This window comes from Ursus maritimus, unplaced genomic scaffold (genome assembly GCF_017311325.1).
Source record: "Ursus maritimus isolate PB19 unplaced genomic scaffold, ASM1731132v1 scaffold_1, whole genome shotgun sequence".
In the NCBI taxonomy this organism is placed as follows: domain Eukaryota; kingdom Metazoa; phylum Chordata; class Mammalia; order Carnivora; family Ursidae; genus Ursus; species Ursus maritimus.
In genome coordinates this window covers 105,781,312-105,804,546 of record NW_024423343.1, presented here as the reverse complement: position 1 = coordinate 105,804,546, position 23,235 = coordinate 105,781,312, and the positions used below count along the sequence as shown (strand labels likewise).

The window sequence follows — 23,235 nt, the reverse complement described above, 5'->3', positions numbered from 1 at the left end:
ACCAGTTTGCATTCTCACCAACAGTGTAAACATTTCCCCCTTTCTCCCTATCCTCACCAATATTTGTTGTTTCATCTGTTGTTAATTTTAGCCGTTCTGACAGGTGTGAGGTGATATCTCATTGTGGTTTTGTTTGCCTTTCCCTGATGATAAGTGATGATGAGCATCTTTCCATGTGTCTGTTGGTCATCTGTATGTCTTCTTTGGAGAAATGTCTATTCATGTCTTCTGCTCATTTTTTTAAATTTCCAAATATCTTCTCCCATTCCATAGGTTGCCTTTTAATTTTGTTGTTTTCTTCCTTGTGCAGAAGCTTTTTATGTTGATGTAATAACAATAGTTTATTTTGCTTTTGTTTCCCTTACCTCAGGAGACCTATCTAGAAAAAAGTTGCTCTAGCCAATATCAGAGAATTTACTGCCTGCGTTCTATGATTTTTTATGGTTTCAGGTCTTCAATCCTTTTTGAATTTATTTTTGTGTGTGGTGAAAGAAGGTGGTCCAGTTTGATTCTTTTGCATGTTGCTGTCCAGTTTTCCCAACATCATTTGTTGAACAGACGGTCTTTTTCCTGGGTATTCTTTACTGCTTTGTCAAAGATTAATTGACCATGTAATTGTGGGTTTGTTTCTGCATTTTCTATTCTGTTCCACTGATTTATGTGTCTATTTTTGTGCCAGTATTATACTATCTTAATTAACTACAGCTTTATAATATAACTTGATGTCTGGAATTGTGATGCCTCCAGCTTTGCTTTTCTTTTTTCAAGATTGTTTTGGCTATTCCGGGTCTTTTTGTGGTTCCATACAAATGTTAGCATTGTTTATTCTCTGTGCTAAATGCTGTTGGTATTTTGTTAGGTTTTGCATTAAACGTGTAGGTTGTTTTGGGTAGTATAGACATGTTAATGGTATTTGTTCTTCCAATCCATGAGCATAGAATATCTTTCCATTTTTTGTGTCTTTTTCAATTTCTTTCATCAGTGTTTTATAGTTTTCAGAGTAGAGATCTTTCCCCTCTTTGGTTAGGTTTATTCCTAGGTACCTTATTATTTTTGGTACAGTTGTAAATGGGATTGTTTTCTTAATTTCTCTTTCTGCTGCTTCATTATTGCCATATAAAAATGCAACAGATTTCTGTACATTGATTTTGTATCCTGTGGCTTTACTAAATTTGTTTATTAGTTTAGCAGTTTTTTGGTGGAGTTTTTTTGGGTTTTCTATATATCGTATCATGTCATTTGCAAATAGTGACAGTTTTGCTTCTTCCTTACTGATTTGGATGTCTTTTATATCTTTTTGTTGTCTGTTTGCTGTGGCTAGGGATCCAGTACTGTGTTGAAGAAAAGTGGTGAGAGTGGACATCCTTCTCTTTTTCCTACCTTAGAAGAAAAAGCTCTTGGTTTTTTCCCCATTAAGGATCATATTAGCTGTGGGTTTTTCATATATGACCTTTGTCATGTTGAGATACGTTCCCTCAAAACCTACTTAGCTGAGGTTTTTATCACGAATGGATGTTGTACTCTTTCAAATGCTTTTTCTGCATCAGTTGAAATGATCTAATGGTTCTTATCCTTTCTCTTATCACGTTGATTGATTTGTGAATATTGAACCACCTTTGCAATCCAGTAATAAATCCCATTTGATTGTGGTGAATGCTTTCTTAAAAAAATGTATTGTCGGATTAGGTGTGCTAGTATTTTGTTGAGGATTTTCGCATCTATGTTCATCAGAGATATTGTCATGTAATTTTCTTTGTGCGTGTGTGTGTGTGTGTGTGTGTGTGTGTGTGTGGTTTCTTTATCTGGTTTTGGTATCAGGGTAATGTTGGCCTCATAGAATGAATTTGGAAGTTTTCCTTCCCTTTCTATTTTTAAGAATAGCTTGAGAAGAATAGGTATTAACTCTTCTTTAAATGTTTGTTAGAATTCGCCTGTGAAGTCTTCTGGTCCTGGACTTTTCTTTGTTGAAAGTTTTTAAATTACTGATTCAGTTTCTTTGCTGGATTTCAGTCTGTTCAAATTTTCTATTTCTTTCTGTTTCAGTTTTGCTAGGTTTTATGTTTCTAGGAATTTATTCATTTCTTTTAGGTTGTGCAATTTTATATTATTCTCTTATAATTGTATTTCTCTGGTGTTAGTTGTTTTTTCTCCTCTCTCATTTGTGATTTTATTTATTTGAGTCCTTTCTCTTTTTGTCTTGATAAGTCTGGCTAGAGGTTTATCAATTTTATTGATTTTTTTCAAAGAACCAGATCCTGGATTCTATTGATTTTTTTTCAAAGAACCAGTTCCTGGATTCATTGATCTATTGTGGGTTTTTTATAAAAATTTTGGTATTTTTTGTTGTTGTTGTTTCTATTATTTATTTCTGCTCTAATCTTATTTATTTCCTTCCTTCTGCTGGCTTTAGGCTTTTTTTGTTGTTCTTTTCCTAGCTCCTTTAGGTGTAAGGTTATGTTGTGTATTTGAGATTTTTCTTACTTCTTGAAGTAGGCCTATATTGCTATAAATGTCCCTCTTAGCACCACTTCTGCTGCATCCCAAAGGTTTTGGACCATTGTGTTCCACTTTTGTTTCCATGTACTTTTTAATTTTTCTTTTATTTCCTGGTTGACACATTCATTATTTAGTAGCATGTTATTTAACCTCTGTGTATTTGTGGTCTTTCCAGATTTTTTTCTTGTGGTTGACTTCTGGTTTCATAACATTGTGGTCAGAAAAGATGCATGGTATTTGGGCTCCAAATTCAACCGTGATTCTGCTTCTCCTTCCCCTGCCCCTCCCCCTACTCATGCTCTCTCTCTCTCTCTAGCTCCCTCAAAATAATACATAAAATCTTAAAAAAAAAAAAAAAAGAAAAAGAAAAGATGCACGGTATGATTTCAGTCTTCTTGAATTTGTTGAAGCTTGTTTTGTGGGCTAGTATGTGATCTATTCTAGAGAATGTTCCATGTGTACTTGAGAAGAATGTGTATTCTACGTTTTTTTAGGGTGGAATATTCTGAATATATCTGTTAAATCTATCTGGTCCAGTGTGTCATTGAAAGCCACTGTTTCCTTGTTGATTTTCTGTTTAGATGATCTGTCCATTGATGAAAGCAGAGTGTTAAAATCCCCTATATTATTGTATTATTATGGATTAGTTTTTTATGCTATTAACTGTTCTACATATTTGGGTGCTCCCATGTTGGGTGCATAAATATTTACAATTGTTATATCTTCTTGTTGGATTGTTCTCTTTATTATTATATAATATCATTCTTTGTCTCTTTTTACAGCCTTTGAAAGTCTGTTTTCTCTGATATTAGTATTGCTACTCTGGCTTGCTTTTGATATCCATTTGCATGGTAGATATTTCTCCATCCCCTGTAATGAGTCTCTTGTAGGTAGCATATTGATGGGTCTTGTTTTTTAATATATTCTGACACTCTGTTTTTTTTGATTGGAGTGTTTAGTCCATTTACATTCAAAGTAATCATTGATAGATATGTATTGCCATTTTATTATTAATTTTGTGGCTGTTTCTGAAGATTTTCTCTGATCCTTTTTCTTTCTCTCATGGTTTGCTGGTTTTCTTTACTGATATATTTGGATTTCTTTTTCTTCATTCTTTGCATATTTATTAGTGGTTTTGATTGTTACCATGAGGCTTTTATATAACTTCTTCTGCAAATAGCAGTCTATATCCAGTTGATGGTCGGGGTGCCTGGGTGCCTCAGATGGTTAAGCATCTGCCTTCATCTAAGGTCATGATCCTGGAATCAAGCCCCACATTGGGCTCCTGGCTCAGTGGGGAGTCTGCTTCACCCTCTCCCTCTCCTGTTCCCCCTGCTTGTGCTCTCTCACTCTCTCTGTCAAATAAATAAATAAAATCTTAAAAAAAAATAAATTCAGTTGATAGTCATTTAAGTTTGAATCCATTCTTTACTCCTCCCTATGTTTTAGGTATATGGTGTCATATTTTACATCCTTTTGTTTTGTGAGTTCCTTGACTGATTTTTTACAGAAATACTAATTTTTGCTGCTTTTATGTTTCCTACTTTCATACTATCACTTTTGCTTTTCCTTTCCACTCAGAGTACTCTTTAATATTTCTTGCAGAGCTGGTTGAGTGGTTGTGAACTCCTTTAGTTTTTGTTTTTCTGATAAACTCTTTATCTCTCCTTCTATTATGAATGATAGCCTTGCTGGATAGAATATTCTTAGCTGTAGATTTTTCCCAGTCAGCACTTTGAATATATCATGCCACTCCCTTCTGGCTTGGAAAGTTTCTGGTGAAAAATCCCCCAATAGTTTTAGAGGGTTTCCCTTGTATGTTATTTTTTTTTCTTGCTGCTTTAAAATATTTTTTTCTTTATCACTATATTTTGCCCATTTAATTACAATATGTCTTGGTGTGGATCTTCTTTTGTTGATTTTCTGGTGGGTTCTCTGTGCCTCCTGGATCTGGATATATGTTTCCTTCCCCAGGCTAGGTAAGTTTTCAGGTTTTATTTCTTGAAATAAATTTTCTGCCCCCTTTTCTCTCTCTTTTTCTTCTGGGACTCCTATAAGTGAATGTTATTATATTTGATGGAGTTACTGGGTTCCCTAACTTTATTCTTATATTTACATAATTCTTTTTTCTCTGTTTTGTTCAGCTTGATTACTTTCCATTACTCTATCTTTTAGCTCATTAATTCGCTCTTCTGCTTCTTCCAGCCTGCTTTTTATTCCATCAAATGTGTTTTTAATCTCATTTTTTGCACTCTTCACCTCTGATGGGTACTTTTTTGTCCCTATGTTAAGGGCCTCACTGATGTCTTCCACTCTTTTCCAAGTCTAGTAGATTTCTCTTATGATCATTGCTTTAAACTCTCCATCAGGCATGTTACTTCTATCTGTTTCACATCAATCTCTGGCTGCAGCTTTGTCCTCTTCTTGCATTTGGGACAAATTTCTCTGCCTTTTCATTTAAGTCTCTGTACCTGTTTCTCTGTGTTAGAACAGTCAGCTACATCTTCTGATCTTGAGGGTAATGGCCTTATGGAGAAGAGGTCCTGTAGTGCCCCTGACATGTAGTGTTCCCTGTTCCCCAGAGCCTAATCCTCCCAGGAGTATCTCCAATGTGTGCTGCATGCACTCTGCTGTTTTGTCCTGGCTGCTTTATCCTTTAGGCCAGTTGTGAGCTAAGGCTCTCTTTGCCTGTTGTGGGCAGTTTTTTGTCCCTGGCCTGAATGTGGTGCATTTTAACTAGGTGTTCTCCAGTTTGCTTGTGCAATGAGACCTGTCACCACCACCACAAGGACCAAGGCTCCACAAAATTCCCAAATCTGAATGTGTGGTATGAGCAGGGGTTTTGACCAGTCTTCTGGAGGAGGTGGCCCTTGGTGCTGGGACTGAGGCAAGAATGACTAGAAAGGGTGATTCCACCAGCGTGGGGGGGGGAGGGGCTAGGGCTTGCTAATGAGTGTCAGTGCTGTACTCATTCCCACAGATGGCCCTGTGGTTATGCTGAGGGATGGGGGTGGGGAATGGCACCTGCCAGTTCCTTTGTTCCCAGAAGGGTCTATTCATGAACACTGCCTCTCTGGGACATGGTCCAAAATGAGCAAATAACACCCCCCCCAATGTGTCCCAGGCGCTGTTTAGATCGCTGTTTCCACATTGTATGTCTATAGGCTATTTGCCTTGCCTTCTCTCCAAGAGCAGCCTTGATGCCTCTGGGCTCTCCCCAGGCACCAAGCCCACTGACCTTAAAACTTCAGACTAAATTTAAGCCCTACTGGTTGCTAGACTCATGACATTTAGGTCCACTCACTTTCCAAACCAATTTCTATGAGGATTCATTTTCTCTGTGTGCTCCCCTATGTGTTAATCTCTCTCTTGCTCTTCTTCTTAACCAAGATACGTTTCTCTTCCAAACCACATCTCAGCACTTCCTGCCTTCTTCAGTGTGACCTCTTCTTTCCATTTGTTTGTTTGTTTATAAAGATTTTATTTTATTTATTTGAGAGAGTGAGAGAGATCATGTGGGGGGGGAGAGGGCAGAGGGAGAGGGAGAAGCAACTCCCCACTGAGCAGGGAGCACAATCTGGGGTTCAATCCCAGGACCCTGGGATCATGACCTGAGCTGAAGGCAGATGCTTAACTGACTGAACCACCCAGGCACCCCTCTTCTCTCCCTTTAGTTGTAGAGTTTGTTTTGCCAGTCTTCAGGTTGATTTCTGGGGTATTTAGGATTATTTGATAGTCATCTAGCTGTGTTCACGGGATGAGGTGAGCCTCAGGCCCTCCCATTCCACCACCATCTTTCCTCTCTCCTATTAAAATTTTTAAATGTGGCAGCTATTTTATGCTTCCCCTTCAATTAATTTGCTGATTTGCTGCATCTGGAGGCTTCATAGGAGACTTGAGTGTTTTTAAATAGTAGAACCTAATCTCCCTTAGTCTTAGGTATCTGGGAGACAAAATCCTATCCAGAAAAAGGACTTAGCTCAAACAAAGTGCCAATCTCTTTCATAAAATATTTGACAAGTTTGGAAGCAGTCTGGGGTAGGAAACTGAAGACCAGAGTTTAAAACTGCCAAGAGGAAGAACAACATTCTGCATCCTTGGGGTGGACAAAGTAGACCCGTCAGGCTCTCAGTCCAAAGCTGAGGGTGTCTCATCATTATTTGAAATGAGATGGGGTCTGATTCTTTTTTTTTTTTTAATGATTTTTTATTATATTGTGTTAGTCACCATACAGTACATCCCCGGATTCCGATGTAAAGTTCGATGCTTCATTAGTTGCGTATAACACCCAGTGCACCATGCAATACGTGCCCTCCTTACTACCCATCACCAGCCTATCCCATTCCCCCACCCCCCTCCCCTCTGAGGCCCTCAGTTTGTTTCTCATAGTCCATAGTCTCTCATGTTTCATCCCCCTTCTGATTACCCCCCCTCTCTTAATCCCTTTCTTTCCCTACCGATCATCCTGGTTCTTATGTTCCATAGATGAGAGAAATCATATGATAATTGTCTTTCTCTGCTTGACTTATTTCACTTAGCATTATCTCCTCCAGTGCCGTCCATGTTGCAGCAAATATTGAGAACTCATTCTTTCTGATACCTGAGTAATATTCCATTGTATATATGGACCACAACTTCTTAATCCAGTCACCTGTTGAAGGGCATCTCGGTTCCTTCCACGATTTAGCTATTGTGGACAATGCTGCTATGAACATTGGGGTGCATATGGCCCTTCTCTTCACTACGTCTGTATCTTTGGGGTAAATACCCAGTAGTGCAATGGCTTGGTCATCGGGTAGCTCTGTGGACATTGCTGCTATGAACATTGGGGTGCATATGGCCCTTCTCTTCACTACGTCTGTATCTTTGGGGTAAATACCCAGTAGTGCAATGGCTGGATCATAGGGTAGCTCAATTTTTAACTTTTTAAGGGACCTCCACACTGTTTTCCAGAGTGGCTGTACCAACTTGCATTCCCACCAACAATGTAGGAGGGATCCCCTTTCTCCACATCCTCTCCAACAATTGTTATTTCTTGCCTTGTCTATTTTTGCCATTCTAACTGGCGTAAGGTGGTATCTCAGTGTGGTTTTGATTTGAATTTCCCTGATGGCTAATGATTTTGAACATTTTTTCATGTGTCTGTTAGCCATTTGTATGTCTTCATTGGAAAAGTGTCTGTTCATATCTTCTGCCCATTTTTTGATTTGTTTATTTGTTTCTCGTGTATTGAGTTTGAGAAGTTCTTTGTAGATCTTGGATACCAGTCCTTTATCTGTAGTGTCATTTGCAAATATCTTCTCCCATTCCGTGGGCTGCCTCTTAGTTTTTCTGACTGTTTCCTTGGATGTGCAGAAACTTTTAATCTTGATGAAGTCCCATAAATTCATTTTATCTTTTGTTTCTCTTGCCTTTGGGGATGTATCATGAAAAAGGTTGCTTTGGCCGATGTCGTAGAGGTTGTTGCCTATGTTCTCCTCTAGAATTTTGATGGATTCCTGTCTCACATCGAGGTCTTTCATCCATTTGGAGTTTATTTTTGTGTATGGTGTGAGAGAGTGGTCAAGTTTCATTCTTTTGCATGTAGCTGTCCAATTTTCCCAGCACCATTTATTGAAGAGACTGTCTTTTTCCCACCGGATGTTTTTTCCTGCTTTATCAAATATTAGTTGCCCAAAGAGCCGAGGGTCCATTTCTGGGCTCTCTATTCTGTTCCATTGGTCTATGTGTCTGTTTTTGTGCCAGTACCATGCTGTCTTTGTGATCACAGCTTTGTAGTACAGCTCGAAATCCGGCATTGTGATGCCCCCAGCTTTGTTTTTCCTTTTCAACAGTTCCTTGGAGATTCGGGGCCTTTTCTGTTTCCATACAAATTTAAGGACTGTTTGTTCCAGTTCTTTGAAAAATGTCCTTGGTATTTTGATCGGGATAGCATTGAAAGTGTAGATTGCTCTGGGTAGCATGGACATTTTAACTATGTTAATTCTTCCGATCCATGAGCATGGAATATCTTTCCATCTTTTTATGTCTTCCTCAATGTCTTTCAAGAGTGATTTATAGTTTCTAGAATATAGGTCCTTTACGTCTCTGGTTAAGTTAATTCCAAGGTAACGTATGGTTTTTGGTGCTATTGTAAATGGGATGGATTCCCTAATTTCTCTTTCTTCGGTCTCGTTATTCGTGTATAGAAATGCAACTGATTTCTGAGCATTGATTTTGTATCCCGCCACGTTACTGAATTGCTCTATAACTTCTAATAGTTTGGGAGTGGCTTCTTTTGGGTTTTCCATATAGAGTATCATGTCATCTGCAAAGAGAGACATTTTGACTTCTTCTTTGCCAATTTGAATACCTTTGATCCCTTTTTGTCGTCTGATTGCTGTTGCAAGGACTTCTAGTACTATGTTGAATAATAGTGGCGAGAGTGGGCATCCTTGTCGAGTTCCTGATCTTAAGGGAAAGGCTTCCAGCTTTTCCCCATTGAGAATAATATTTGCAGTAGGCTTTTCATAGATGGCTTTTATGAGATTGAGAAATGTACCTTCTATTCCTACACTCTGAAGGGTTTTAATCAGGAAAGGATGCTGTATTTTGTCAAATGCTTTTTCGGCATCGATTGAGAGGATCATATGGTTCCTGAGTCTTTTCTTGTTGATATGATGTATCACGCTGATTGATTTGCGAATATTGAACCACGCTTGCATCCCAGGTATGAATCCCACTTGATCATGATGGATAATCCTTTTAATGTACTGTTGGATTCTATTAGCAAGTATCTTGTTGAGGATTTTGGCGTCCATATTCATTAGGGAAATCGGTCTGTAATTCTCCTTTTTGAGGGGGTCTTTGCCTGGTTTGGGGATCAAGGTAATATTGGCCTCATAGAATGAGTTTGGTAGCTTTCCTTCTGTTTCTATTTTTTGAAATAGCTTTAGGAGAATAGGTATTATTTCTTCTTTGAATGTTTGGTAGAATTCCCCAGGAAAACCGTCCGGGCCTGGAGTTTTGTTATTTGGAAGGTTGTTTATCACTGATTCAATCTCTTCATAATTAATTGGCCTGTTTAAAAAATCAATTTCTTCCTGTTTCAATCTTGGTAGTTTATAGGTTTCCAGGAAGGATTCCATCTCTTCCAGATTGCTTAGTTTATTGGCATATAGCTGTTGATAAAAATTTCTAATAATCCTTCCAATTTCAATGGTGTTGGTCATGACCTCTCCTTTTTCATTCATAATTTTAATAATTTGGGTCCTTTCTCTTTTCTTTTGGATAAGTCTTGCCAGTGGTCTGTCAATTTTATTGATTCTCTCAAAGAACCAGCTTCTAGTCCTGTTGATCTGCTCTACTGTACTTCTGGTTTCTGATTGATTGATTTCTGGTCTAATTTTGGTCAACTGCTTCCTCATGCATGGATTAGGCCTGTCCCTCTGTTGCTGTTCCAGCTTCTTGAGGTGAGAATATAAAAACTGCATTTTAGATTTTTCTATTCTTTTGAGTGAGGCTTGGATGGCTATGTATTTCCCCCTTAGGACTGCCTTTGCAGTATCGAGTTGGGGTCTGATTCTAACTACAACTGAGGTTAAGCTTCATCCAGCATAGTTATTTTTTTATTATTGAGATATGATGGATATATAACATTATATTATGTTCAGGTATAGAACATAGTGATTTGACATTTGCATATATTACAAAATTATCTCCAAAGTAAGTGCAGTTACTATCTGTCACCACACAGTTAATACAATATTATTGACTATATTCCCCATGCTGTACATTATATCCCCATGACTTACTTATTTTATAACTGAAAGTTTATTCTTCTTGATTCCCTTCACCCATTTCACGCTTCCACAGATCCCCTTTACCCCTGGCAGTCACCAATCTGTTCTCTATATTTATGAATCTGGGTTTTATTTTGTTTGTTTTGTCAATCCCACCTATAAGTGAAATCATGCAGTATTTGTCTTTCTCTGACTCATTTCACTTAGAATAATACCTGCTAGGTCCATCTGTGTTGATGCACATAGTAAGATTTCATTCTTTTTTAGGGCTGAGTGGTATTCTATTGTGTGCACATGCCACATCATCTTCATCCATGGACACTTAGGTTGTTTCCATATCTTGGCCTTGTAAATAATGCTTCAGTGAACACAAGGGTGCATATATCTTTTTTTAATTAGTGCTTTCATTTTCTTCAGATAGATACCCAGTAGTAGAATTCCTAGATCATATGGTAATTCTATTTTAATTTGAGGAGCCTTATATTGTTTCCCATAGTGGCTGCACCTATTTACATTCCCACCAACAGTAAGCCAGGGTTCCCTTTTCTCCACATCCTTGCCAGCAGTTGCTATTTCTTGTCTTTTTGATGATAGCCATTCTGACAGGTGTGATACATCTCACTGTGGTTTTTATTTGTATTTCCCTGATGATTTGTATTCCCTTGATGTTGAACACCCTTTCATATGGCTGTTGGATATCTATATGTCTTCTTTTGAAAAATTTCTATTCAGATTCTCCACCCTTTTAAAAAATCAAATTGTTTTTTGGTATTGAGTTATATGAGTTCTTTATATATTTGGGATATTAACCACTTATTGAATGTATGACTTGCAAATATCTTCTCCCATTCAGTAGGTTGCTTCTTCATTTTGTTGATAGTTTCCTTCACTGTGCAGAGCTTCTTAGTTCAGTGTAGTTTCATTTGTTTAGTTTTGTTTTTGTTTCCTTTGCCTTTGCAGTCAAAGCAAAAAGAAAAAAAAAAAAAAGAAAAAGAAAAATCACTAAGACCAATGCCAAGGAGTTTATGACCTATGTTTTCTTCTGGAAGTTTTATGGTTTCAGGTCTTACATTGAAGTCTTTAATCCATTTGATTAAATTTTCGTGTATGGTGTAAGATAGTGGTCCAGATTCATTCTTTTTCTTTTTCTTTTTTTTTAATTAAAAAAAATTTTTTAAATAAGCTCCATGCCCAGTGTGGAACCCGATGTGGGGCTTGAACTCACGGCCCTATGATCAAGACCTGAGCTGAGATCAAGTGTCAGACACTTAACTGACTGAGCCACCCAGATGGCCCAGGTTCATTCTTTTGCATGTAATTGTCTAGTTTTTCCAACACCATTTTTTGAAAAGACTGTCTTTTTCCCCATTATACAATATTCTTGCCTCCTTTGCTGTAGGTTAATTGATCATATAGGTGTGGATCTATTTTGGCACTCTCCTGTACTTTTGATCTATGTGTCTGTTTTTGTGCTAGTATCATATTGTTTTGACTACTATAGCTTTGTAGTATATCATGAAATCTGAGATTGTGATACCTCCAGCATTGTTCTTTTTTTCTCAAGATTGCTTTATCTATTCAAAGTCTTTTGTGGCTCCATATAAGTTTTTAATTTTTAAAATATTTTTTAAAAGTTTTTACTTAAGGGGCCCCTGGATAGCTCAGTGTGTTAAGCATTGAACTCAACCTCAGCTCAGGCATCGATCTCAGGGTTGTGAGTTCAAACCCCACATTGGGCTCCATGCTGGGTGTGTAGCCTACTGAAAAAAAAAGGTTTTACTTAAATTCCATTTAGTTCACATACAGAGTAATATGAATTTCAGGTGTACAATATAGTGATTCAACACTTTCATACAACTCCTGGTGCTCATCACAACAAATACATTCTTTGATCCCCATCACCTATTTAACCCATCCCCCCACCCACCTCCCCTCCTGTAAACATAAGTTTGTTCTCTATAGTTAAGAGTCTGCTTCTTTGTTTGCCTCTCTCTCTTTTCCCCCTTCCCATTTTTTTGTTTCTTAAATTCCACACATGAGTGAAATCATATGGTATTTGTCTTTCTCTCACTGACTTATTTTGCTTAGCATAATACTCTCTATACAAATTTTCCAATTACTTGTTCCAGTTCTGTGAAAAATGCTGTTTGTATTGATAAGGATAGCATTGAATCTGTAGATTGCTTTGGGTAGTATGGACATTTTAATTATATTAATTCTTTTAATCCATGGCCGTGTCATACTTTTCTGTTTGTTCTGGTCATCTTCAATTTCTTTCATTAGTGTCTTATAGTTTTCTGAGTATAGGTCTTTCCACCCCTTTGGTTTAATTTATTCTTAGGTGTTTTTTGGTGTAATATTATTTATTTATTATTTTTTAAAAGAGAACTTTTCGTGTTACTTCTACATACAGAAAATTCAATAGCATCCACTCAGTCCAGTTTGGTGGCCAGTTCTTTAGCTTTTGCTTTTTCCAACTTGGCAACACGACCCACTGACTTTGGACCTAGGACATTGCCTCCCCAGTGGCAGTGGATCTGACCATATCTGTCATTGTAATTGGTCTTAATAGCTTCCACCAGCTTAGCCAGAGTTCCTTGGTCTTCCAAGTTAACCTCTGTGAAGGTGACAGTGCTGAAGGTCTTCTTGTGGACCAGACACCCCAACCCAGCCCTCCCCTTGATAATGCAGTAGGGAACCCCCATCTCATGACACAGGGCAGGCAGGAAGACAACCAGCTCAATGGGATCCACAGCACGTGCAATCACTACCTGCTGAGTCCTTTGGTTTTCCTCTGGTGACAGTATTAACCCTAGCTCAAAGGATAGGTGGCTTCTTAGTGAGGAAAACCCTTTTGCCAGCAGATTTCTTCTCAGCCTGGTCCAACAATCTCTTCTTCTTCTCTTGCCTTGTCTATGGTCTGTATTTGTGGGCCAGCTTAAGCAGTTGAGTAGCTGTTTGGCAGTCCAAGACCTGGGTGAACTGGTTAATGGCAGGAGGCACTTTTAGACATTTATAGAAAATAGCCCTTTGCCACTGTAGCTGGATGTAGCAGGGACATTTGACAATGCAGGTGAGGTCCTTTTGGAGCTGGATGTGTTGTCCAATACCAAAATTCTTGGGTCTTTTCTCAACAGGGGACTGACCATCTTCTTAGCCTCCTGCTTCTTCACAACAGCAGGGGCCAGGACCACCTTCTTCCCATTAGCCTTCTTTCCTTTTGGCATCTTGGATGGCTGGAGGAGAGAGTGGTGTAATTTTAAATGGGATTGTTTTCTTAATTTCCCTTTCTGCTACCTCATTATTACTGTATAGAAATGGAGCCGATTTCTGTATATTAATTTTGTGTCCTGTAACTTTACTGAATTCATTTATCAGTTCTAATAGATTTTTTGTGGAGTCTTTAGGGTTTTCTATATATAGTATCGTGTCATCTGCAAATAGTGACAGTTTTACTCCTTCTTTACCAATGTGGATGGATACCTTTTATTTATTATTATTATTTTTTATCTGATTGCTGCAGCCAAGACTGCCAGTACTATGTTGAATAAAAGTGTTGAGTATGGACACCCTTGTCTTGTTCCTGATCTTAGATAATAAGATTTCAATTATTTACCATTAAGTATGTTGTTACTGTGGGTTTTTCATATATGGCCGTTACTATGTTGAGGTATGTTCCCTCTAAACTCACTTTGTTGAGAATTCTTTATCATGAATGTATGTTGTATTTTGTCAAATGTTCTTTCTGAATTTATTGAGATGATCATATGGTTTTTATCCTTTCTCTTGTTAATGTGATATATCACATTGATTGATTTGTGAATACTGAGCCACTCTTGCAACCTGGAATAAATTCCATTTGATTGTGGTGGATGACTTTTTTAATGTATTGTTAAATTTGGTTTGCTAATACTTTGTTGAGGATTTTTGCATCTATGTTCATCAGATATTGGCCTATAGTTTTCTTTTTTTGTAGTGTCTTTGTCTGGTTTTAGTATTAGGGTAAGGCCAGTCTCATAGAATAAATTTGGAAGTTTCCCTTCCTCTGCTACTTTTTGTAATAGTTTAAGAAGAATAGGTATTAACCCTTCTTTAAAAGTTGGTAGAATTCATCAGTGGAGCCTTCTGATCCTGGACTTTTGTTTGTTGGGAGGATTCTTTTTTTTAATGACTGATTCAATTTGATTACTAGTAATCAATCTGTTCAAATTTTCTATTTCTTCCTGATTCAGTTTTGGAAGATAGTATGTTTCTAGGAATTTATCCATTTTTTTCTAGGTTGTCCATTTTGTTGGCATATAATTTTTCATAATATTCTTTTATAATCTTTTGTGTTTCTCTGGTGTCTGCTATTTCTCCTCCTTCATTTCTGATTTTGAGTTCTCTCTTTTTCTTGATAAATCTTGCTAAAAGTGGATCAATTTTGTTTATCTTTTCAAAGAACCAGCTCTTGGTTTCATTTGTCTTTTTATTGTGTTTTTAATTTTTATTTCATTATTTCTGCTCTGATCTTTATTGTTCCCTTCCTTCTGCTAGCTTTGGGTTTTCTTTGTTCTCCTTTTCCAGCTCCTGTGGGTATTTGAGATTTTTCTTGTTTCTTGAGGCAGATCTGTAATGCTATAAACATCCCTCTTAGATCGGCTTTTACTGTGTCCCAAAGATATTGGACCATTGTGTTTTTATTTTCATTTGTCTCCATGTATTTGTTGGTTTCCTCTTTGATTTCTTAGTTGACATATTCATCATTTAGTAGCCTGTTGTTTAGCCTCCATGTTTTGGGTTCTTTCCAGATTTTTTTGTAATTGATCTCTAGTTTCATACAATTGTGGTTGGAAAAGATGTTTTATATGATTTCAGTCTTAAATTTATTAAGACTTGTTTCATGGCCTAATGTAATCAATCCCAGGGAGTGCTCCATATGTACTTGAAATGAAAGTGTATTCTACTTGTTTTGGGTGGAATGTTCTGTATATATCTGTCAGGTTTTTTGATGTAATGTGTTATTCAAAACCAGTGTTTCCTTGTTGATTTTCTGTCTGAATGATTAATCCATTGATATAAGTGGGATGTTAAAGTCCCCTACTATTATTGTATTACTGTTGATTTCTTCCTTTATGTCTGTTAATATTTGCTTTATGTATTTAGGTGCTCTTATGTTGGGTGATTAGATATTTACAATTGTTATATCTTCTTGCTGGATTGACTTTTTTATCATTATGTAGTGCCCATCTTTGTCTCTTGCTATAGTCTTTATTTTAAAGTGTATTTTGTCTGATATAAGTATTGCTATCCCAGCCTTTTTTATTTGTATGATATATATTTTTCTATTCCTTCATTTTCAATCTGTATTGTCTAGGTCTGAAGTGAGTCTCTTGTAGGCAGCATATAGATGGCTTTTGTTTTTGTTTTTAGCCATTTAGTCACCCTATGTCTTTTGACTTGAGCATTTAGTCCATTTACATTTAAAGTAATTATCGCCATTTTGTTGTTTTCTGGCTGTGTTTGTAGTTCTTCTCTGTTTCTCCTTCTGTTGCTTTCTTCCCCTGTGGCTTGATGGCTTTCTTTAGTGTTATGCTTGGATTCCTTTCTTTTTATTTTTTGTGTATTTTTTTTAATTGTGGTTATCATTGGGTTCATATAGAACATTTTATGTGTGTAACAGTCTATACTAAGTTGATGATCCAAGTGGTTCAAGCACACTCTAAAATAACTAAATTTTTATCCCCCCTCCACATTTTATGTATATGGCGTCATGTTTTTCATCTTTTTATTTTGTGTATCCCATGACTAATTTTTGTAGATATAATTGACTTTACTGCTTTTGTGTTTTAACCTCCATACAGGCTTTATAAGTGATTAACCTACCACCTTTACTGTATGTTTGCTTTTACCTATGAAATTCTTTCTGGGGCACCTGGGTGGCTCGGTCGTTAAGCGTCTGCCTTCGGCTCAGGGCATGATCCTGGCATTCTGGGATTGAGCCCCACATCGGGCTCCTATGCTAGGAGCCTGCTTCTTCCTCTCCCACTCCCCCTGCTTGTGTTCCCTCTCTCGCTGGCTGTCTCTCTCTCTGTCAAATAAATAAATAAAATCTTAAAAAGAAAAAGAAAAAGAAATTCTTTCATGATTTTTTTACTTCTACTCATGGCCTTCTCTTTCCACTTAAGCAATTTCCTTTAACATTTCTTCTTGTAAGGCTGGTTTAGTGTTGATGAACTTTAACTTTTGTTTGTCAGGGAAACACTTTATCTCTCCTTCTTTTTTTTCCCCCTACCCTGTTTATTTCTCCTTCTATTCTGAATGATAACCTTGCTAGATAGAGAATTCTTGGTTGTAATTTTTTTTCTTTCAGCACTTTGAATGTATCATGCCACTCATTTCTGGCCTGCAATGTCTGCTGAAAGACCAGCTGATACCAGCTTAGTTCTTGATTGAACTAGAAAGGAGAAACATTTTCTGATAGGAAAAAAATACGACCTTCAGCTGCTATGATTCCTTTTTAAATAATGTTCATTCTATAAAAATTATGAGACAGGCAGAGAAGCAAAAAATGGAACCAATAATCAAGAAGAAAGGAGCCAATATATGTAGAGCCACAAATAGACCCACAATATATTAAAGAAGATAGAGAAAGCAGTGGGCCAAATGGGTGGAAAGGTGGAAATTTTCTACAGAGAAATGGAATATGCAAAGAAAAATCAGGTGGACATTCTAGAACTGAAAACTTTGATATCTGAAATTAAAAACTCATTGCACAACTTTCACAGAGATTGGACACAGAAGACAGAATTAGTGAACTTGAGGACAGATCAATGGAAACTCCTCAAATCAGCACAGAGTGCAAGAAAGAAAGAAATGAGGAGAGATGAGATTGCAGACTGTGACTACTCATATGAAGTCCTCTGCACCATGTGACTGTTTAACCACATGCATGATTTTTTTAAACATGTGCAGTGCTCTCCTGCCTGATGAGGGGTTCTGTGGGACCTCATTGCCCACACTGGCCCTTGTGTTCATTGCACAGGTTGGTGGGAGGGGAAAGGACATAGGCTAGAAACCGGGGACCTGGGCTTCAGGTGTAGCTCTCCCATCAACTTGCTGTGTGATCTGGCTTTGCTTGCCTTCTGAATGAGGGACAACTGATGAGTACTGTGGCCCAGTGAGCTGAGGTAACTAGCCCCCAAACAATGTAGATTCTCTAGAGCCAAGTAAGGCTTGTTACTATCCGGTTACTGCAACCCAGCTTTAACACACATACTTTGTCTTCGGAAAGCTGCTATCCCTCTGGCCTACATCTCACTTTGTAATAAAAGCAGGACTCTGTGGAGACCACACAACATGGTCATGATATGTCAGCCTTCAGGACCCTGTGTTGCCATAGCCAGCCCCATTCAGCTCCAGCCTCTGCCAGAACCTAGGGATGCCGTCAGCTGTCCTGTTCATTCCTTGCTCTGCTAAAGTCTCTCCAGGACTGACATTAAGTAAGAATCCACACCTGGAGTCAGACAAATTTGGGGGCAGATCTTCATTCTCTCCATACTTACCATGTGCATTTGGAAAGCAGTTTAACCTCTCTGAGTTTCAGTTTCCTCATCTTGGTAAAGCAGAAGAGCAACAGCATGTGTCTCTTAATATCACTTAGAGGATTAAATCAAACAGCGCATATAAAGGGCCTAGAGAAATTCCTCATCCTTAGCACAGGTCAAGGAGAAGAGTCTGACTTGAGAATTTCTGGGAACTAGAAAGATTATGGTGTGTTCCTATTCCCCCCAAACATAACTTAAAATAAAAATAATACTAAACCACAAAATAAGTAAATAAAGTCCATCAAAATTCTGACTTTCCCATGATGACTACATTCTTTTTTTTTTTAAAGATTTTTATTTTTAAGTAATCTCTTCACCCAACGTGGGGCTCAAACTTACAACCCCAAGATCAAGAGTCATATGCTGTACTGACTAAGCCAGACAAATGCCCCCATGATGACTACTTTCAATGCCTTTTTTTTTCTTGACATATCCTTTTAAAACTCACTTTTTCACCTATTTTAGTGACCTAAGCATCTGTTTGTTTGGCCCTTGAGACAGAACTGCAGCCCTCTGGATGGGAATAGGTGAGGAACCACCTACCATGGGGAAACACCCTGAACAGAGAGCGCATGCACTGTCACCTGCCTGCCATTCCATATCCATTCCTGGCCAAGCCCCATGGGGTCTCCAGAAGGGCTGCAGCCAGGATCAGGCCTAGCCCAGCACCTGCCAGTGGAGCCTGCCAAGAAGCAAGGCTGAAATTGGCTAATGATTGACCTATTCCAAATATTGACAGAGCCCAGGTCCTGCCATTGCCCAACCATACATGACTTCTCTCCCTCACCTGCAACCTGGCTCCATGTCACAGGGGACAGAAGAGGGACTTAGAAGCCTACCACAAATTCCACCCAACTCCCCCATTCGGGACAACTTAGGGAGTCCCTCTGAGCCTCTTTCCTCCTCATCAATATGAAGAGAGTCAGCAGTACCCCCCCCCCCTGTTGCTGTGAGACAACTGCTGTCACAAGATTAACTAAGTGAAGATGACCAATACAGCTACTCCCATCCCTGCCCTCAACCTGCAGCCTCCCCTGAGACAGCTGGAGTTGGCCAGCCATCTCTTCCCTGGTGCCCATCTCCTTGCTCATCCTCTCCTGGCCTCCCCTGGGACTTGGCCCACCTATTCCTGAACCCGTGCCCACCAGCTCGCCAGCCCCAACATCCTGCTACCTCCTCCCATCTCTCCCTGGTCCTCTTGGCCTCAGTTTAGCTAGTAGTTTCCCATCTGTCCTTCCACCCGTGCTCTGCCCCCTGGTTAGCTGGGTGGAGGGCTCCTCAGGAGGCAGAAATTCCCAACCCTTCAACCCAGCAACCCCAAGGCAGGACTCTCTGCACATGGCTGGCTTCCACTGGAGAACTGAACTCCCACTTTCATAGATGACTCAGCCTGTGAAGATCTCTCCCATCTCTGAAGAAGTTTTAGTTACTGTGACCCTCAGTCCTAGACTTTTCATGAAGGAGTAAGGACGGAAGGGGAGGGACGAGCTCACTGATGCCTCCAGGCACCCTGCAGATTTTTATTTTGTTTTATCCTCACAACTGTTAGGGATATAGTGGATATTAACCCAAGTTCTTAGATGAGGATATGAAGGTTCAGGGTCGGGCAGTAAGTCTTAGGCACTAACTGGGAGATATATAATACACTACATATAAAATGAGCTGGGCAGCAGTTGCTGTTTTTTGTTTGTTTGTTTGTTTGTTTGTTTTGTTGTTCATTTTGAAGTATGCACTTGTTTAAGATGGGAACTTCCTATTCTTTAAAAGTTTGGTAGAATTCACAGACACAAAACAACATGTGGCTGAGGCTTTGGAAGGGGAGAAGGGATGGCTTTCAGCACCACTTCAATTTTCTTCTTGTGTTTTCAGGAATGTATCTATCTCATTTATGTTTTCAAGTTTATTAGCTTCTAGCAAAACAGTTCCTAATTCCCTCTCCTTTCTATTTTATTTTTTATTGATATATAATTGACATTTAACATTATATTAGTTTCAGGTATATAAAATAATGATTTACTATTTGTATATATTTTAAAATGATCACCACAATAAATCTAGTTAACATCCATCACCATACATAGTTAGAAATTTTATTTTCTGTGAGGAGAACATTCAAGATCTACTTTCTAGCAGCTTTCAAATACAATACAGTATTATTAACTATAGTCACCATGTTGCACATTACATCCACAAGACTTATTCATTTTATAGCTAGAAGTTTGTGCCTTTTGACCACCTTCACCCATTTTTCCCACCCCCAAATCTCCTCCTCTGACAACCACCAATCTGTTTTCTGTGAATTTAGTTGGTTGATTGGTTGGTTAGTTAGTTAGTTAGGTTCCATATATAAGTGAGAAACTATAGTATTTGTCTTGTTTTGTCTGACTTATGTCACTTAGCATAGTAACTTCAGGGTCCATTCATGTTGTGCAAATGGCAAGATTTCCTTTTTTATAACTGACTAATATTCCATTTTGTGTGATCGTGTGTGTGTGTGTGTGTGTGTGTGTGTGTGTGTGTGTGTGTATCACATCTTCTTTATCCATTCATCCATTGAGGGACATTACGGTTGCTTTTAGGTCTTGGCTATTATAAATAATGCTGCAAAAAACACAGAGGTACAGATATCTTTTCAAGTTAGTGTTTTCTTTCCTTCAGATAAATACCCAGAAGTGGAATTACTGGATCGTATGGTATTTCTATTTTTAATTTTTGAGGACCTCTAGCTGTTTTTGACACTGGCTGCAACACTTTGCATTCCCACCCAACAGTACAAAAGGGCTCCTTTTTCTACATGTCTTTGCCAATACTTATCATTTCTTGTCTTTTTGTTACTAGGCATTCTAACAGGTATGAGGTGTTACCTCATTGTGGTTTTGATTTGTATTTCTCTGATGATTAGTGATGTTGAGCACCTTTTCACATGCCTGTTGGCTATCTGTATGTCTTCTTGGCAATCTGTATGTCTTCTTGGCAAAAGATCTGTTCAGATCCTCTGCCAGTTTTTTATCAGGTTGGGTTTTTTGCTATTGAGTTATATACGCTCTTTATGTATTTTGGCTATTAATTCCTTAACAAAGGTATGATTAGCAAATACTTTCTCCCATTCACTAGTTGTCTTTTCATCTTGTTGATGGTGTCCTTTGTTGTGCAGATGCTTTTTAGTTTTAAGTAGTCCCACTTGTTATTTTTGGTTTTGCTACTTTTACTTTTGGTGTCAAATCCAAAAAATGATCACAAAGACTCATGTCAAGGAGTTTACTGCCTGTGTTTTCCTCTAGGAGTTTTACAGTTTCAGGTCTTACACTTAAGACTTTAATCCACTCTGGGGGCGCCTGGGTGGCACAGCTGTTGAGCATCTGCCTTCGGCTCAGGGCGTGATCCCGGCGTTATGGGATCGAGCCCCACATCAGGCTCCTCTGCTGTGAGCCTGCTTCTTCCTCTCCCACTCCCCCTGCTTGTGTTCTCTCTCTCGCTGGCTGTCTCTACCTCTGTCAAATAAATAAAAATAAAAAAATCTTAAAAAAAAAAGACTTTAATCCACTCTGAATTAATATTTGTGTATGGTGTAAGTCCAGTTTCATTCTTGTGCATGTGGCTCTCCAGTTTTCCCAATACTATTTACTGAATAGACTGTCCTTTTTCCACTGTATATTCTGGCCTTCTTGTAAATTAATTGATCATGTTGCATGGGTTTATTTCTGGGCTCTCTTTTCTGTTCCACTGATCTGTTTTTATGCCATATATGTACTGTTGTGATTACTGTAGCTTTGTAATGTAGTTTGAAATCAGGAAGTATGAAATTTCCAGCTTCGTTCTTCTTCCTCAAGATTGCTTTGGCAATTCAAGGTCTTCTGGTTCTATACAAATTTTAGGATTGTTTTTTCTATTTCTGTGAAAAATATTGGAATTTTGATAGGAATAGCATTGGATCTGTACAGTGCTTTGGGTAATATGGACATTTTAAAAATATTAATTCTTTAAATCATAAGCATCGAACAGCTTCCACTTATTTGTGTCTTTGCTTTTTTTCATCAGTGTCTTACAGTCTTCAGTGTACAGGTCTTTTGCCTCCTTGGTTATATTTATTCCTAAGAAATATTCTTTTTGGTACAATTGTAAATGGGGTGTTCTCTTAATTCGTCTTTCTGATAGTTCACTATAGTATATAGAAATGCAACAGATTTGTGTATATCGATTTTGTATTCTGCGAATTTACAGACTCATTGATTAGTTCTAACAGTTTTCTGGTGGAGTCTTTAAGGTTTTCTATATATATCAGGTCACCTGCATATAGTGACAGTTTTACTTCTTCCTTTCCCAGATTGGATGCCTCTTATTTCTTTTTCTTACCTAATTCTGTGGCTAGGACTTCCAGTGTTATACTGAATGAAAGTAGGAGAATAGAGTTCCTTGTTTTTTTCCTGATCTTAGAGGAAAAGTGCTCAGATTTTCATCACTGAGTGATATTAGCTGTGGGCTTGCCATATGCGGCCTTTATTATGTTGAAGTACATTTTCTCTATATCCACTTTGATGAGATGGGTGTTGAATTTTGTCAAATGCTTTTTTTGCATCTGTTGAGATGATCATATGATTTTGATCCTTTGCTTTCCTAATGTGGTGTATCACAATGACTAATTTGCAGATGTTGAACTATCCTTACATACCTGGAATAAATCCCACTTGATCATTGTATATGATCCTTTAAATGTATTGTTGACTTTGACTTGCTCATATTTTGTTGAAGAGTTCTGTATCTATGTTTATGAGACATAAGGTTAGTCATTTTCTTTTTTAGCATTGTCCTTGTCTGGTTTTAGTATCAGGATAATGCTGACCTCATAGAATGAGTTTGGAAGTGTTTTCTCCTTTTGTAGTTTCTGGGAGAGTTTGAAGAAGATTGGTATTAATTCTTCTTTGAATGTTTGGTAGAATTCACTGGTGAAGTAATCTGGTCCTGAACTTTTCTTTGTTGGGAGGTTTTGATTATTTATTCAATCTTCTTACTGGTAACTATTATGTTCAGACTTTCTATTTCTTCATGATGATTCAGTCTCTGTACGTTGTATGTTTTTATGAATTTATCCATTTCTTGTAGATTATCCAGTTTGCTGGAATCTAATTGTTCATAGTAGTCTCTTATCCTTTGTATTTCTTTGGTAACACTTGTAACATCTCTTCTTTCATTTCTATTTTTACTTATTTGAGTCCTCTCTTTTTCTTTGACAGTCTAGCTAAGTATTTGTTGAATTTATCTTTTCAAAGAAATAGTTCTTAGTTTCATTGAACTTTTCTATTGTCTTTTTAGTCTCTATTTCATTTATTTCCTCTCTGATAACATATTGCTTTCCTTCTACTAACTTTGGGCTT

General features: G+C 37.9%; 1 pseudogene; it reads right to left on the bottom strand.

Moving 5' to 3' along the window:
- Positions 1 to 12,709: 12,709 nt before the first annotated feature.
- LOC103658611 lies at positions 12,710 to 13,504 on the bottom strand (annotated as a pseudogene).
- Between the last annotated feature and the right edge of the window lie 9,731 nt (positions 13,505 to 23,235).